Source organism: Chanodichthys erythropterus, chromosome 2, assembly GCF_024489055.1.
Source record: "Chanodichthys erythropterus isolate Z2021 chromosome 2, ASM2448905v1, whole genome shotgun sequence".
Classification (NCBI taxonomy): domain Eukaryota; kingdom Metazoa; phylum Chordata; class Actinopteri; order Cypriniformes; family Xenocyprididae; genus Chanodichthys; species Chanodichthys erythropterus.
Genome location: NC_090222.1, coordinates 27,217,778 through 27,235,298, shown reverse-complemented (window position 1 = coordinate 27,235,298; position 17,521 = coordinate 27,217,778). Strand labels below are relative to the sequence as shown.

Sequence of the window (17,521 nt, the reverse complement as noted above, 5' to 3'; positions counted from 1 at the left end):
TTCATCTGAAAGATTCACATTTACTGCCTGAGAAATGTCTTATTTTTAATAAATAATTACAATTATATCAAGACACTATATAGAGCTATTACCAATAAATTGAAATCACTAACAACAAAATTCATCTTTACACTGCAGAGATGGAATGGAAGTTGCATCTGAATTGGTATAATGCATAAATTATGTTGAGATTAATGTTTAATTTTTTTTTTTTTTTTAGAAATGTGTTAATTGAACATTTGTAAAAAATCAATAATAACGTTTGCAAATGTGCTCATATTTGTGAAAACGGCCCTCTGTCTTGTGACATTGCTTAATTATATCATATGTTAAAACATAATTATCAAGATCAAGTACTTTTTTGCAATCATATCTTGAATTTTGTGGGCATTTGTATTAATTTTAGTGACATTTTTGACACAGTCCCTTGGTGATTTCTGACCCGGCACAACAGTAACAAAATAAATGAAATTAGAAATAATTGCATTTGAAGCAGGGAGTTTTACATCCAGTCAAATTAATGATGTTAACAAAGAAATCAGACAATGCAACGGCAATTTAGCGATATCCTCACAGTTGTGGTCTTGACTGGTCTTGAAATAAAATCCAGAGTAACTTTTTTTCTTTCTTTTTTTTATCTATAGCATTTATGAAAATAGCAGCCTACACATAGAAACCTTAGCCACAACATGCCACATTTGTAATATAAATCTATAAATATAAATAGTGCAAAATCTATTCCCTTAACATAATCAGTTATAGATTCTACAACATGTTAGTCAACTTTTACCTAAATAAATACAAAAGAACGTGATAAATTCTAGTAAAGGTGGTCATGTTTAAAATGCTTTCTAATTTATGTTGTGCAGGATGATGTTTTCTTGTCCATTAATTATATATAGCGGGACAAGTTATCCCTTACTTCTCAGCATGAAAAATACAAGTGCCCACATAGTATCTACCAACGTGACTACTAAACTGACATTTAAAAGTGTATTTTATAATGCAGAGTATTGAAATTTAAAATAAAGCTCTGTAAACACTTGCATTTTTGCAACACCATAAGGGTGGCCCATTGGGTAATCAGAATTTCTACAGGCACTTGCGGTCTTCACATCCACTTGAACATTTCATCATATAAGTAGGCAGGTGGTCAAGTGCCAATACCGCAAGTGTGGGTATCTGGACAGGGCAAAGGGGTTGTGAACGTGTGAACTGGTTGAAATGTGTGTCTCACGCGGTGACTTGAGAGACCTGTTTACTTCGAATTTTTTTCTACCAATTTCACAACATTAAATGTTTTAACTTCCTTTATGGCATGCCTCTACCAGTGTTTTAGTCAAGACCACCTAAACTGAGACCGAGACCAAGACTCTGGGGGGTTGAGACCAAGACCAAGACCAGAATAGCACTCCTTAAATTCATCTGAAAGAAATCAGACAATGCAGTGGCAATTTAGTGATATCCCCACAGTTGTGGTCTTGACCGGTCTTGAAATAAAATCCAGAGTCCTTTTAGTCTGAGACTAAGACAAGACCAAGACCAAATGCGTCTGGGACAAGACAGGACCAAGACCTTCAAAAAAAAATGGTCTTAAGACTGAGTACTACAACACTAACCTCTACTATTTTATTTTACTGTTTGTTTTCTTCCTTCCTAAAATCAGGATTACAGTGTTTCAGTTAGATATGAACATTCAAAAACAAATCTTAGACAGTTTCAGAATTCTACTTCACTGATTTGATCACTTCAGACTGTGGATGAGGTGACTAGGCCAGGTGTTACATAATTCAATGACTATAATAAAAGATAAATTACTGATGGTTTAATGCATGTCATTAACTTTCATGGGCTGTTTTCCTCTTGTCAGGCCATGATGTTCGGGAGCTTCCTGTTTGCCATGTTGTAGCACAGCATTGGCCCATTTCAATTCAAATCTAGACCAGCACTGGGAGTTGTGGAAGAAGATGCATGACAAGTTTTACTCCACTGAGGTGAGGATATATTTCACAAGCATCTGTCAAATGATCCCAAAGCTGATCTATCATCTACTTGCAGAATAATTTGATGATGGTTATTTGGGGTGTTCTTGTTTGATTGTAATATTCTCAACATTAGCTTGAAATGATGTTGATGGTACATTGATGGAACTGTATTGAAATATTTATTCCTTTAAAATGGAAGTATTCATCAATGTGTGCAACTTACCATTAGCATGTCTCACTAAAGTCACAATGAAATCAAAATGAACAATTGTTTTACTCTAAAGTATAGGGGTGACCCCAGGGGCGGACTGGGACAAAAATTCAGCCCTGGCACTGTAGCCACACCAGCCCACATTACCACCACACCCACGGACACACGCATTCCTAGGTGAAAAAAAGTACACTTCCATAATGTACTTAAAGTGCCATTTTCACACACTAATTTTGTTCTTTAATATACTAAAAATTCTTCTTTTGTACTTCTTAAAATAATGTTAAGAACATCTTAGTCTACTTTTGAGACACTACACTACACCACTTGTAGCACTTGAACCCCATAACACTACAAATGCAGAGATAGTATGTTAAAAGCACATTTTAGTTCTAATTCATGGTGTCTCACTTGAGTAGGCTATAGATAGGCTATTCTTATGAAGTACTAAAGAAGAATTTAATTAAAAAATACTATGGAAGTACAAAATTAAGAACAATCTATTAAGTACAAAATTAGTGCGCGAAAATAGAGCACTTTAAGTACATTAAGGAAGTGTACTTTTTCACCTGGGCCGGCCATTTCTTAATTTATTATTATTAATATTAACCATAGTGAAATCGTGCTTAGCAATAAAAATCGGTCCTATTAGCTGTGGGCCTGTAAAAACGATTTATTTATATAAATATAACTGACCGGACCACATAAAAAAAAAATAAAAAATTGGTCCGGCCCCTCGCATTTGCCAGAATTGCCCGATGGCCAATCCGCCCATGGGTGACCCTGAATAGTCGACGATTCGATGCTTCGATAGGAGGAGCCTGATTCTACTTATTTTACATAGATGTAGGCTACCGGTTCTCTCCCAATAGGTTAATATACAGACTATTATGATAATGCCATGAATAAAAATGTGAAAAGAAAGAAGCTTTTAATAAATATTATTAATTTGCGTGAATGACAGATTTAAGTTTCACTTCCATGATCCGTGACCGACAGAGGAGCATCTTGGGAAATCTTTAAGAATGTCTGGGTCTGGGATAAGAAAATCTAAAGTGTAGAATTGGATGCACTTTGAAATGATAAAAGATGATGCAAAAAACGTAAAATGCAAGCTCATGTCCTACCGCTCAGCAACAACAAACACTGCGGCGCACTTCTTCCGGCCAAGCTGACTAATGTTCGCTGACTAGCGCGCTATTTGAAAAGACTCAAACGGACACAGGCAGATCGCGTGAAGGACTGAATTTTTTCTCTCTCTCAATCTGGTAGGGTACAAGTGATTTCAAAACATTTCAGTCGGTTCTAATTTGGATGCTGTGAATGTTTCGCTAAAAAGGGTGCCACTCCAGTTTATTGTCCCTGCAGTTAAAAAGACAAAGTTGACAATTCTGGCTATAGTACTTTCGTTATTTTAATAATTTCTTTCATTTTAATTTATTCATTGATCACTCTGGGTTATTTAATTGAACTCTTTGTGGCTTGTGTTTTGAATGTTCCCCTGCACTTAAGGCATTTTTCAGTTGGGACTTGATTATGACCATTTAATTTTTTTAATTATTTTTATTTATTAGAACGGTATATTCTGTTCTAATTAAATTCTGTAAATTAATTTTTGATTTTTTTGTTCGGTGCATCGACCTTGCGCTGTAGATTAGTTCAAGCTTGCTCGCACAGGCAATTTAGCCGATTTGATTTGCCGACATGTGAAATGCACAGGCCCGGATTAAGAACACATTGGGCCCTGGGGCTATAGCAACACTAAGGGCCCCCTTTCATATGATTGCCATGCCACAGTGTCTTGTACCACAAGAATTTTTTTTTTAATTATTATTATTTTTATATTTTTTAAAAATTCCTTTTATCAAATCATTTTATATAAGCACACTAAATATTCCATGCTATTAACATATTTTAAAAAATATTTAACATATAAAATATTTAACATATTTTAAAATTATATTGCATATATTGCTGACACAATAATTCTTTCCTCTGATTAACACAAAATAAACTATTTTGAAGAATGTGGGTAACCAAACCGTTGATGGTCCCCAGTGATTTCCACATTATATATATTTTTTCCTACTATGGAAATGAATGGGGACCAGCAACTGTTTGGTTACCCACATTCTTTAAAATATTTTCTTTTGTGTTCAACAGAAGAAAGAAACTCATTCAGGTTTAAAACAACTTGAAAGTGAGTATGTGATGACAGGATTTTAATTTTTGGGGTGAACTATCCCTTTAAGCACAAGGGTCCGCATGCTATTAGGATGCTGTCACTTTAAGACCTGCACGCGTCCGATTTTCTCAACTCACTTCAGACATAACCAACTGTGTTTATGTAAACCTTTTGTGTATTTGACAGTATTATAGCGCAATCAGACGCGAAAGATGAAGTCCAGTAGTCAGGTGCTGTTTGACAGGCTTAAGTGTGTGTGCACGCTTCGGGTGTATGGGGTTGGGGTCAGAAAAAGCGCATCTCAGAACAGCACACGAATGACAGGTTTAACTGGCTTTTAAAGCACATGCAAATAAAGAACTTGTGATTGCGAATAAGTGCAGTGTCCCGTGAGTAACTCTACCGCTGTGTTAACGTGTGATGTGAATGTGTCGAGGTCGAGATGTACGGATGCGGCACCAGAACTGCAACTGATAAAATGTACTTCAAAGGCAGAAAGTGGAGACAAGTCACACGACATTGGTGTTCGTCAAAAAAACAGTAGGAAAGTTAATTCGGGATTTTTACACGGGTGATGATGATGAGAGAAAAACACTGACATTCTGAATTCAAACGGCAATAAAATCAACCGACTCGTCCCTGTAAATGTTGAAAACACCTTACGTTTTAATGAGAAACAATTACTATCCGAATAGGGCTTAACTCGTAATAAAAATAATAACTTGATGCAGCTGCTATCTCACCTTTTTCAACGTGTAAAGCACGCAGATCGGCGACGGTGTCGGGTGAAGATAATTGTGAGCTGCCGCTGCACGCGGGGTCTTCCACTGGCTCGGATGTTTTATGTGAACCGAAGCAGTTAGTTTTGTAATTTTTGCTGTAAGATTAGCATCCCTTTTCTCCCTTTCAAGCTTATTTTTCATTTTTTGCGCAACACTATCACTTTTTTTAATCATTTTGAACACCAGCGAGGCTGAACAAGCAATAAAGGCCAATTTTCTAGTCTACATGCGATGCGATAGCATAATGCAAAGAGGCGTTTCCCGGTGTCATGTCGCGAATTGTAAAGTGATTTTGATTGGACAGTGATTTATCAGTCAGGCACATTTTCCAATCATTTTTTCTTGTTATTTATTAGACACAAATCAACCACCTTTGACTTGTCAATCTCATTTCCTCCAGCCAATCACGGGCCCCCTCTACCCGCGGGCCCTGGGGCTTCAGCCCCACCTAGCCCTTATGTTAATCCGGCCATGCATATAGGCCTATCTAGCCTATCTACAGTATGGCCTTTCTGCAGTTATTTAGGCTATTTAAGGTTTATTGATCCATTTTTATTCATTTTCTTCTATATCGCATTGTAAGCCTAAGTTGATCGTAGCTCCATTGGTTTCAGTGGAGCTACGATCAACTTGCTTACGATGCCGTGTTTAGTACACGGTAAAATTAAAAGGTATAACAGCTTCTCTTGCCTTATGCGCCATTTTCCTCCTCTGTTTCCCTCAAATAAGCAAGGAGTAAGCACCTTTGGTGACAGAAATAATTAATGAGCATAAGCCCCGTACGGTCCAGCATGTTGGTTTGTTTACACTTTTACGCAGTTTGGCGTGACTTTCCTGGAACGCTACAACGTCGTGAGTCGTGATTTGAAATCGTGACTTACGGGCTCAAAAACCTGCCTGGAACGCAGCATTATTGTCACGTTTCCACCCACTGCTGCCTCCTTCCACTCCCCACCAGAGGTCTCTGTTTCATCATTAAGACTTTTTCATTGCACACACGCACATCACTCCGGACTACATTTCCAACAATCCCTCAGGTAGGCACTGATCTCACTCACACCTGTTTCCCCATCAGGTTCCCTTTATAAGCTGCACACGCACACGCACACGCACACTCATTGCTGAGTATTGTTTAGCCCTGCATTGTGCTTTGTTTTCTACCTTGTCTGTGTGTTTCCTGCCCTGCCTGTGTTTTTGACCCTGGACTGATTTCTTGTTTATTATCATTTGCTGCCTGCCTTGACCTTTGCCTGTGTATTGGACTACTCTTTTGTCTTGCTTTCCTGTTTGCTGGTGTTTGACCTACTGCCTGTAAGACTACGCTCTCCTGTAAATAAAGTCTGCATGTGGATCTCCAACTCTGTTGTCCCGTTCCCATATGTTACACTTATACACCTTTGGGCCTTGAGCGCGAAAAGAGTTTGTGTGCTCTATAGTGGACTGCTGTTTTTCAAGCACTTTTTTCAATTCAATTGTATCAGGAAGTTACTAACAGAATATAGCCCAATATCTTCTAAAACTGGCATTCTAAATGAGTGCATTGACTGGAAATATGGTTGCTGCCTAAAAAATATACATAACAAATAAGGTGAGAGAAGTACATTTTAAAATACTCCATCTGGTGTACCCTGTTAAAACACTTTTTCTCAGGTTTCGTACTGATGTAGATGTTATGTGATTTCTGTGGGACTGAGAAAGAAAATGTTGACCACTTATTTTTTTAACTGCATTTATAGCAAAATGTTTTGGATAGATTTGGAACGTTTCCTTTGTAAATGCTGAAAGTTTACTTTTCTGAAAAATAGAAAAATGTATTTATTTTAATAGACAAGGATTACAACCACATGTGGCCTTTATAATCTTTGTTTGATTTACATTATATTAATTATTATATTTAGTTACTACTTGGGTTGAAAAACAGTAAAGCAAAATGCACTAGCTCTCTTTGTGAAGCTTTTATGTTATTTATTTGATGATATCATACCTGTTCTTTTTGATTATCTTTATTTTATTTTTTACTGTATATTTTCTATTTCTTTGTTGTAGTCTATATTTGTTCAGTAGTTCTATATTATATGTTGGAAATCAATAAAAAATGGAGTGCAAAAAAAAAAAAAAAGGAAGAAAAAAAAATTGTACCATATGACAAAAGGCAGAGATTAGCACGTGATGGAACAAAATAAAAGCAAAGAAACTAGGAACTCTCACTCATTATCGCTTCCTCTACAGACGAAACGAATTGCAGCTAAACGAGAGTGTACAGGTGAGACGAGATACATCTGAATGCATTTCTTGTTCACTTTCATGAATGCAGTTGCTGAGGGGGCGCTAGATCATTGACGGGGGAGCTGGGCAATTACTTGTAAATATGCGCAAAAAGTTTTTTTATATATATGAATAATAAAATAAATATGAGGAAAACTTTTTTTTTATTATTATTTTATGAAATTAAACAAGAACATAGATCAGTCAGTTCCCAAAAATTATTTTAGGCAGACGTTCACTGAACAAGAATTTCGGAATTTCAGTCAATGGTAATATGACAACAAAAGGCTATTTTACTTGCTATTTAAAATCTCAAACCAACCTTCGCTCTCTGTGGATGATGGCCAAATGTGCCATGCTGATGTTTCAAACATCACCACAGTTGTTTTATGTCTTCAAATGTCGACAAATATCTCTCAAATATAGGGAGGAGTTTGTACAATAAACGCATCTTTATATGGTCCAAAAGTTAAATTGGTGTTAATGCGTAGAAGTGAGGAATCTAAAGTAGCCTATTAGCGAGCTAAGGTCTTTCTTTCTTTCTTTCTTTCTTTCTTTCTTTCTTTCTTTCTTTCTTTCTTTCTTTCTTTCTTTCTTTCTTTCTTTCTTTCTTTCTTTCTTTCCTTTCTTTCTTTCTCTTTCTTTCTTTCTTTCTTTCTTTCTTTCTTTCTTTCTTTCTTTCTTGTCAGCGTCGTCCATCTTTGCAGCCGCCGCTGACTCAGAAAGCATTATAGTTTAAATATAAAGTTTTTAATATTTTAAATAGTTTAAAGTATGTTCTTTTACCCCAACACATTCATAATCATTAGTACCCTACCTTTGCCGGTGCTTTTCACTGCAGCAAGATTTATGCGCGAGCTTGTCGGTGACCAACCCGGTGACAGCTCTAGGCATAAGGAACCGCTCCACTTTAAAATACAATGCTATGACTATGCTACGAAAAGTGCGACAGTAGCAAACCACGTCATGCATGCGTAATGAGTCAAATGTTTTATTTTATTTAATTTGTTGCTTTAATTATCAACTTATTTATCAGTGTCACATGATCCTTCAGAAATTGTAGGTAATATGCTGATTTGCTGCTCAAGAAACATTTCTTGTTATCATAATTTATCAGTGTTGAATTTTGTTTTCAGAATTGTTTGATGAATAGAAATTTTAAAAGAACAGCATTTATGTAAAAAAAATCTTTATATATATATATATATGCACTGTTCGAATGCGTGTTTATTCTCAACATTTTATTCTCGACTGTTTTCTCGAAATGTAATGAGTTTTTCTCGAAACATAGTACTTTATTCTCAAACTTTAATGAGTTTATTCTCAACATATTACAGTTTTTTACAGACGCTAGGACACATTTCTCAATACTTAGGTCACTTTTGCAAAACTCTTCACACAGTGAGCACAACAGAAGTCTATATGGGCTAAACTGAGGATCAATTATCATTGCTTTGGCACAAAATGCATTCAATGACTACATCTCTCAAATTTCATGAATTCTTTTCTCAGACTCAGACACAACAACTGCCAAAACTCTTTGTACGTACAGGCCGATTTGCACATGCTTACATACTGTTTTCAAAACTGTTAAACTTATGTTCAAAACAATAACATAATACAAAACTGAATAAGACAGCAATTTGCTACATTCCTACAGTAATATTTTAATGAAATATATTTTAAATCTTAAAATTAAATGCTATAAAATCAATTGAATTTTATCTGTATCAGTGGATGGTGTGTATACAAATTCTTGTATTTTGGAATTATAAAAAATTATAAAAATAAATAAACGACATAAAATATTGACGAATTCTGCATCATGTCTGATTCATTCCAGTAACATATATTGCAGTGAATTATAAACAGAGATGTGTCCTTGATTTACACGAGAAAACATTGTATAATGCTACATGTTGTTAGTGTTTTTTAGGTCATTGTTTTGTGGGTGACAGTGTGTTTGTCGGCTGTCAACCTTTGCTAGTGTTCTGGAAGAATGAGTTGATTTGAGACATGAATAAAGTGTTTTGGTAGTTGTAGTGCATTTTGAGTGTGAAATGAAATGCTTTGCCAAGCTGAAAGTTGGTTAGGAGAACTGTGTGAAGAGTTTTGCAAAAGTGACCTAAGTATTGAGAAATGTGTCCTAGCGTCTGTAAAAAACTGTATTTCAACATTTTTTTTTCTCGAAATTTAATGAGTTTTTTTTTCTCGAAACATAACGATTTTATTCTTAAAATTGAATGAGACTTTATTTCATTCTAGCTACTTTATGTGTGAGGAGGACAAGGATTATACACCCAAATGAACCATAATGTTAATTTAGGCACCAGGGTCCAAATTAATAATAGAGGTGTGATATTTAGTCTCAAAAACAATGAGTCAGGCATGGTCACGCTATAACCATTTGCTATCTATCTATCTATCTATCTATCTATCTATCTATCTATCTATCTATCTATCTATCTATCTATCTATCTATCTATCTATCTATCTATCTATCTATCTGTACTTCATAACTTTATGAAATTTATGTATATTCATCAAATTCTAACATAACAGTGATTCTAAAAAGAAAGAAATTGTGTTAAAAATTGAAACCGCCAGTAGGCGGCAGCGATTCACTGTTTTAATGAGCGAGCCACTTAAATCGTTCATTCAGCCAATTCGTTCAAAAGTCAGATTAATTTAGGAAGAAAACAAACACCGATGTGAAAAATAGTGTCGGCCCAGATCTGGCCCACATCTGGTCCGTGTAATCCACATGTACCAGAAGTGGGCCGGATCTGGGCCATACTGTTGCTGTTTGGGGTTACAGTTACACTGATATTTATGGCTGAAATGAAATGGAATAGCTAGCTAAAATATGTGTAGTGTACTTAGCTATTACACAGTATTCTCAGTACATGCTTTATTCTCTTTAACGTCCCTCTTTGACCAGCAGTTTAATATAGTCGGCTGAGCAGCGGTTCTCTTCATTTTTGGTGCTACCCATGCTCTCTCATTCAAACAGTAGAGCACCACCAATCGGTTCAATGGAGGGGGAGTTTTTTTTGTTTGTTTTATTGACAAACTCATATTTGATAAGGAACAAAATTATTGTTACAAAATAAATGAATTCTACACAAACTACGCCCCTGCACATATCAATTCTGAGTTCAATTATCCTTGCATCCAGTCAATGGAAAGAGAATATGCTGCAGAAAGGTTCAAATAGGCAGGGCCAAAGCCAAACAAAAAGAGAAATCCCCAGCATTCATCACACTACATTATGTAATCATCTGTGAGTGAACATAAGCCGAGTCATTGCCAGAAGTGGCCCAGATCTCTGCAGCCAAAGTTGGGCCAGTTACTGTGAACAGGAATAGGCCCAGTGCTTTACAGCTGTAAGGCCCGCCTAATGGGTCCAATGAAGGTTTCCCACAGGACAGGGAAGGTTAACGCGTGTATGCCTTTTCAGCGTCTCTATTAAGTGCACTTAATTTCACTCGCTTAATCTGACTCCAATTTCAAATGATTCTTATTCTAAGGGTTGTGTCTCCAATTAGAAATTAATAATTTGTTATGTATTAATTTAGATATTCGATTATTCTGATTACCTTATCTTCAATTATTTCGTTCACTGCAGTCCCGGTATCGCTTTAGAAGAGTTGCTTCGGCCGATTTGAGCACTCTTCCCGGACACAAACTCGTCAGTCTGACCTTAAACATTGGATGCAGGGTAAATATCTACTTTTAAGTTGGTCGCGCTCTGCTTACTCGTAACAAAAAGCATAGTTTTGACATATTTACGAAAACTGCAACTTATTTAAGGCAGTGATTGTCAGAAATCGAAATGGACTTAATTGACGTGCCCCATGCTCCATCTATTAGACCTTTCGTATGAACAATCCTGAACACAGATTTGAGGTAATACCTTCACTTTGATCTACTAGAAATAATGGATTAAGAATAATACAGAATCAACCAAATATAACATTTTATTTGTCAAGTAAAAATATACCATGCCAATTACATTATAATTAGACAATTAGAAGCCAATTCAGAAATGATAAATGCATAATATCGATTACTCAAAGAAATGCATATATACACAGGGATGGGTGAATGTCCTCAGACATTCACCCATCTCTCTGTGGGGCCCTATAGAAGATCCCACATGACTGCTTTGCTCTTTACCTTTTATACCAGAACCAGAACAAAAGGATCGTAAATGTTAATTACACCAACGTTTGTTTATTACCTGTTTTGGGGGAGAGGAGAAGAGACACCACCCAAAAAGAGGACAGAATTTTCCTTAGTTTTCCATCTTCTTCATAATTCTAGTGACTGCTGTGAGTTTTACAATCGCACTGAGACTTTTAAAATGATACCAAACATGAAAAAGGAAAAACAATAGATACACAAGTTACATTATATGTTTTGAATAACTTTCAGTGACTTGAGCCAGAGGAAGGGGAGGTGTGTGTGTGTGGTGGGGGAGGCATTGTCCTTTTGAGGTTAGGGCAAGGCGTTGTCCATTGCTACTTCTTTGAGATCTTCTTTCCAGTTTAAAGTTGTATTACTTTATTGCAGGACGCTTTATCTCAGTTTTTGTTTAGCAGGAAAATCAAGCCTTACACAGCCGTAACAAATACATGTGCCAGAGCGAGCTGCGGGCCACAATCGGCCCGGTTAACACACGCCGATGCCGATTCTGAGCCGCAGGCTCCGTGGGGCAGCCGAGCTCGGGCCGATTACTTCATGCCATCTGTGCATCCATCTTTTGTTCTGAACTTCTGGAAATCATTAACTCAGTTTTCAACAAACAATAGTTTACATTGTTTATATGTTTTAATTCATGTAAAGTATGACAATTGAAACCTTTGAAGTTCTGGGTGCAGCTTTGTTGCAATTACTTTCGCTTTCTTTTTGATGTAGGCTAATGAATCTTTTAAAATGAAAACTTTTTAACGCTATTTTTGAATATAATAAGATGGTAAATTTCTTCTTGCTCATTTTAGATATCACCACTCAATCCTTACTTCTCTAAACTGGCTTAAATAGGTTGCAGTTGGTTTACAGTTAATACGCACATACTTTGCACGAGCATGTTGTAGTAGTGGGTTTACACCTCTGACTGTGTCTGTTTTTCAGGGCATTATGTATACATTTGGTGGAATTCCACTTATTGTGGTGGTGTGGTGTGGACTAGCTCACACTCTGGACAATCTCTCACTGGATGAAGCATGGGAGAGCTGGAAAATCACCCATAGAAGGGAATACAATGGCCTGGTGAGTAGCATACTATGTAAAGACTGAAATAATCAAATTTTCTTTCCTCAGGGTGCTAAAATAGTTAATTAGGTTGATAAGCTAGTTTGTATTATTATTTTATTATGACTACTTTGATTGGAATGTACTGGCTAAGTCCCTTTATGGAGCTGTTTTAATGCACTGCAGCTACTTCAGTATCACTTTGTTTGTGTCAAGTATTTACACGTGTGTTTCATGGTGGACAGGATGAAGAGTCTATGCTGTTTATTGAGGCCCATAACAAAGAGTATGAACTGGGGATTCATACCTATAATCTGGGCATGAACCATTTTGGAGATGTGGTAAGTTCATTAATATTTCACTGCTGTGAAATGCTCAACTCATTGTTTTACAAACATTTGCCAGTTGTATAAGAGGAAAATACAGCTATATATGTGAAACTGCCTAGTTTAAGATGCCACAATTAGCCTATTATTTTGCTGTTTTGTTACTTGCTAAACATGTTTGCAGATAAGTAATCATGTGACAACAGGAATTTTCCATCAATAAAATATGTATATAAAGGCCTGTTTACTGAAACTAGATTCTAACAACTGTTAACAATTTTTGATGGTTGATCAAATTTGATGCAAGGTCTTTTTTGTCCAATTCTTATCTCTCTGCAGACACTAGAAGAAGTGGAAGAGCAAATGATGGCACTCCAAATGCCCATGTACCGGGACCCAATGAACACATACATGCCTGGTGACACTGTGGAGAAGTTGCCCAAATCAATTGACTACCGTAAACTGGGATACGTCACTTCTGTCAAGAACCAAGTAAGGAAATTACAAAATATTCCTGTAATGTTTCCTCATTACCTTATCACCATACTCACCTTAACTCCTGGCAGTAACAAATGTGCTTTCATACAGATTTCCGCAGAATGAGGGTTATCATATTACCATTGGCTTCAGTTATCACTGTACTTGATCTCCATCTAGTGGATAAAAAGATGAAGCCTTTCTTTTTTAGACTGCTCCTGTTACCACAGAGACACCGGAAGCAGAGATAAAAGCAGTTGGGTAGTTTATTGAAACAATCAGCAGAGCAAACAGGTAAGTGAATGGAGATATGGAAGGTCTTGGCGATGAATGAGAGGTAATACTGTCCTTTTCTTTGTGTTGCAGGTGATGGTGGAAGGAGACGTTGGAGATGGCAGACAGGAACACTCACACACACACACAGGCAGGTAGGAACACGAGGAGTACTGGAGACAATGAAGACGAAGGAGATGATGTAGACAGGTAAGTATCGTTTTGAGAGTCCTTGAGGTAAGTGTACAACGGGGTGTATCACGAACGAGACCGGACAATGTGTGTGTGTGAGTGTGGGGTTCTTATAGTGTGACTGATGACTGTGGTGATGAGCTTCAGGTGGCGGTGATTAGAATTCCGGTGATTGAGTGCGTGGGTAAGGGAGTGAGGTGGAACCTGACGTGTCTGTGACAGCTCCTCAGTGAGTGCTGTTTTTCTCTTGCTCCCGTCAGGGTTCGTGCGGCTCATGCTGGGCCTTTAGCTCTGTTGGGGCCTTGGAAGGTCAGCTGAAGAAGACCAAAGGTCAACTGGTGGATCTCAGTCCTCAGAACCTGGTGGATTGTGTGACTGGAAATCGGGGCTGCCGTGGAGGATACATGACAGTTGCCTTCAAATATGTCGCAGACAACCAAGGCATTGATTCAGAGAAGGGCTACCCCTATGTTGGAATGGTATGTAAAGTCACCATGAAATCAAAATTGACAATTCTTATTTTTTATGGTATATTTCAGTAGTTATTATAAATCATTTATCCGTGCACATCATTATTATTATTTTTTTTTTATTCATGTGCTTTCATAATTTTTAATCAAAATTACTTCCCTTCCTTGTTGCAATGACATCTCTTCTCTGATGTTAAAACACTCTTAAGTGTTTTCTTATGGATGTATGAAGCACTGATCACACAGAGGTTTTTACTGTGTGAACTGTTCACATACTTTTAAACAAAGCAGCTTTCTGCTGGTCAGCACAGTAAACCAACTTGAACATGAGCGAAAGCTGCATGGGGTAACTTCCCCCCCCCCCAATGCGAAACTCCCGATTCCTGTTTTAATGACTGGATTTCACACGCAAAACCCATTTAAATTTACACGAGCAACAGTAAATGGGACCGTATCTTTATGCTAACTGACTTAGAGGGCAAAAGTCAAAAGAGATTCCATCAGTTTGAGTCAAGAGAATTTTACACAATATAGATAAGTCTCGAGATAACCAATGATTTAAGGCTTTTTTCATACTTTATATTTTAGAGTTAAAATTTAAGTGTTCTCTATTAGCAACATTTTTGGTTATCATAACGCCTTATACTGGGGTGTTAGGACCCACAGGGGGCTTGAGCACCCCTTGCTGGCCTCACTAACACACTTCTTTCGGCAGCAACTTCGTTTTCCTAAATTCCGGAGCACACCAAGCCAGCGGTCGGCCGTCGGGCAGTTTTTGTTCATCGACCGACTAATTTTTCTCAGTGTTTTCCGCACCGTCGGCTGCAGCTGGTCCTCGTCGTTTTTTTCCAGGCGGTTCGACATGTTGAATCAGCGTCGGTGCTCGCCGGTCAGTCGGGCTCTTACGCAGGCGCAGACGTGCTACTTGGCCGTCGGGTGTCAAGCATCGGTTTGGTGTGTATGAGGTGTCGTTTTATATGAGGTGTCGTTTCTCTATTTACGATGCTAACTAAGCAATCAGTCGTGTCGATCGTCGCGTACCTTGCCGTGAGCAGAAGCCGTGACCAATGACGTGTGATAAGAAGCGTGACTATGGCGTTCGGACGAGCTCATTAATATGACGTTGTATGAGGGGTGACTTCAACAAAATGTGATGATTGCTAAGCAAACTGAGAGGAGAACTAACGTGTATACGCACGCCAGCCGTCTGGCCAAAATCCCATAGTATTCAGGCGTCAGACGTCAGATATGAGACGTTATACGTCACGGTCACGTGTTAGAGCTGCGCTCAAAGTGCGCGGCGGTATGGCGTTCGGACGAGGTCAAAAATATGACGTTGCAACTTGCACTCGTCTCACTGAACGTCTCACTGACGTCTTAATTTTTTGCTATTAAATCCATTCATTTTAAGACGCAGACGAGGCGTAGACGTCACGCAGACGTCACGTAAATCACGTGTGGCAGTGAAGTGTCGAGTCAGACGTTCACGCGTGATTCACGTGTAGCAGTGAAGTTATTTATTTATTTTTTCGCTAACACGTATCAGAACACGGTCCTCACACGGCTCAGTGCAGTGTGTGAGCCAATGCAGTATGGCGCTCCCTTTGTGTCATTTCTATGGCAAGCCAAAGTACTCACAAACGCCTGGTCGGACGACTGATTGCACACTGACGCGTCAAAAGCGCGCGTTTTGGCAGCAAAACGCGCGTCCTCGACGTGTGATTTGCGTTAAGAACGCGCGTTCTTAACGCGCGCTTTGGTATCATGGAAAACGCGCGTCAAGAACGCGCGTTTTTGTGTACCTAAACGCGCGTTCTCGACGTGTGATTTGCTATTAAAACGCGCGTTCTTGACGTGCGCTTTGGAGTGACAAAAAACGCGCGTTTTTGACGTGCGTTTATCATAACGAAAATGGGCGTCGAATACGTGCGTTTTGAGTCAGACAAAACGCTCGTTATGAACGTGTAAACAGGTAAACCAATCAGACAGTGCAAACGTGTGTTTGAAGTGTCCATCAGGCGAAGAGAACGCGCTCTTTCCTTAGTGTTCTCAAAAGTGCACGTCGAAAGCGTGTGCTCACTCTTTAGGGCTTTAAGTCTGTTATAGGTTTAGGACAGCATTATCATTAAACTCAACCAAAACAACATGGAATTATCAAGGATAAATTTGGCAGATGATTATAATTGTTGAGTTATAATCCAGTATAATTAATATGAAATATGCATATAAAAATGTAAAACTATTATTTAAAATAGCCGTGGGGGATGACAGGATAAATAGTATACCTTCGATCAAGGCCAAAACTTTGTAAGTTTGTAAGGAGCCAATAAAATACTACACCACATGTATGATCATCTTGGCTATATATTACGGTGGCGTATTGCCTCATACATAATATTTTTTCCACTCAATTATGTCGTTAAGACATCTTTTTCTCATAATAACGAGATGTTATGTCGTTAAAACGACATATTTTGTAGGCATATATGACGTGAACATATAGGCTACCTTTATCTGATCTATAATAGAGAATTTATCCTAGATCAGTGCCTTTATCACACTTCCGCACTCGAAAAGCATAAGCAAATATAGTGTAAAATACATTTCGATGCCTGTATCGATGGCAATGCCCATAGAATAATGAACACAATATTATAGCCTATGCAGTTTCTAGCCTAATAAAAGAGAAAAAAATATCATTGGTGTTTCAGTCGCATTTTATTATAGGCCTATTCAAAAATAATATAGCTAAAATACCGGTAAACAGGCCTGACACTACGGATACAACAATAATGCTATATTGTCATTGACCTATTTATCAAAATAAAACTGATAAATGAAAGTGGAGACAATAGCCTACCTCCAAAAATATCTACATTACTTTTCCAACATTTGTGTCATTATTCTTAAAAGGTTTATTGGCCTCGATGAGTCTGAGACTCCCGGTCAGAGATTGTGTCTCAGACGGCATTAAATAATTCGTGAATATTTGTAAATATTCGTGGCTCAAACAGCTGGAAAAATGACTGTGGCTATACTGCAGTTCTGTGGGTGTTTTGTCTAGGCAAGGATATTATCCTTGCCTATAGTTAACTAAAA

General features: G+C 37.7%; 1 pseudogene; it reads left to right on the top strand.

Annotated features, from left to right (window-relative positions):
• The first annotated feature begins 1,873 nt into the window (after nucleotides 1-1,873).
• LOC137034411 (cathepsin S-like) overlaps nucleotides 1,874-17,521 on the top strand; it is a 66,705-nt pseudogene continuing 51,057 nt past the window's right edge.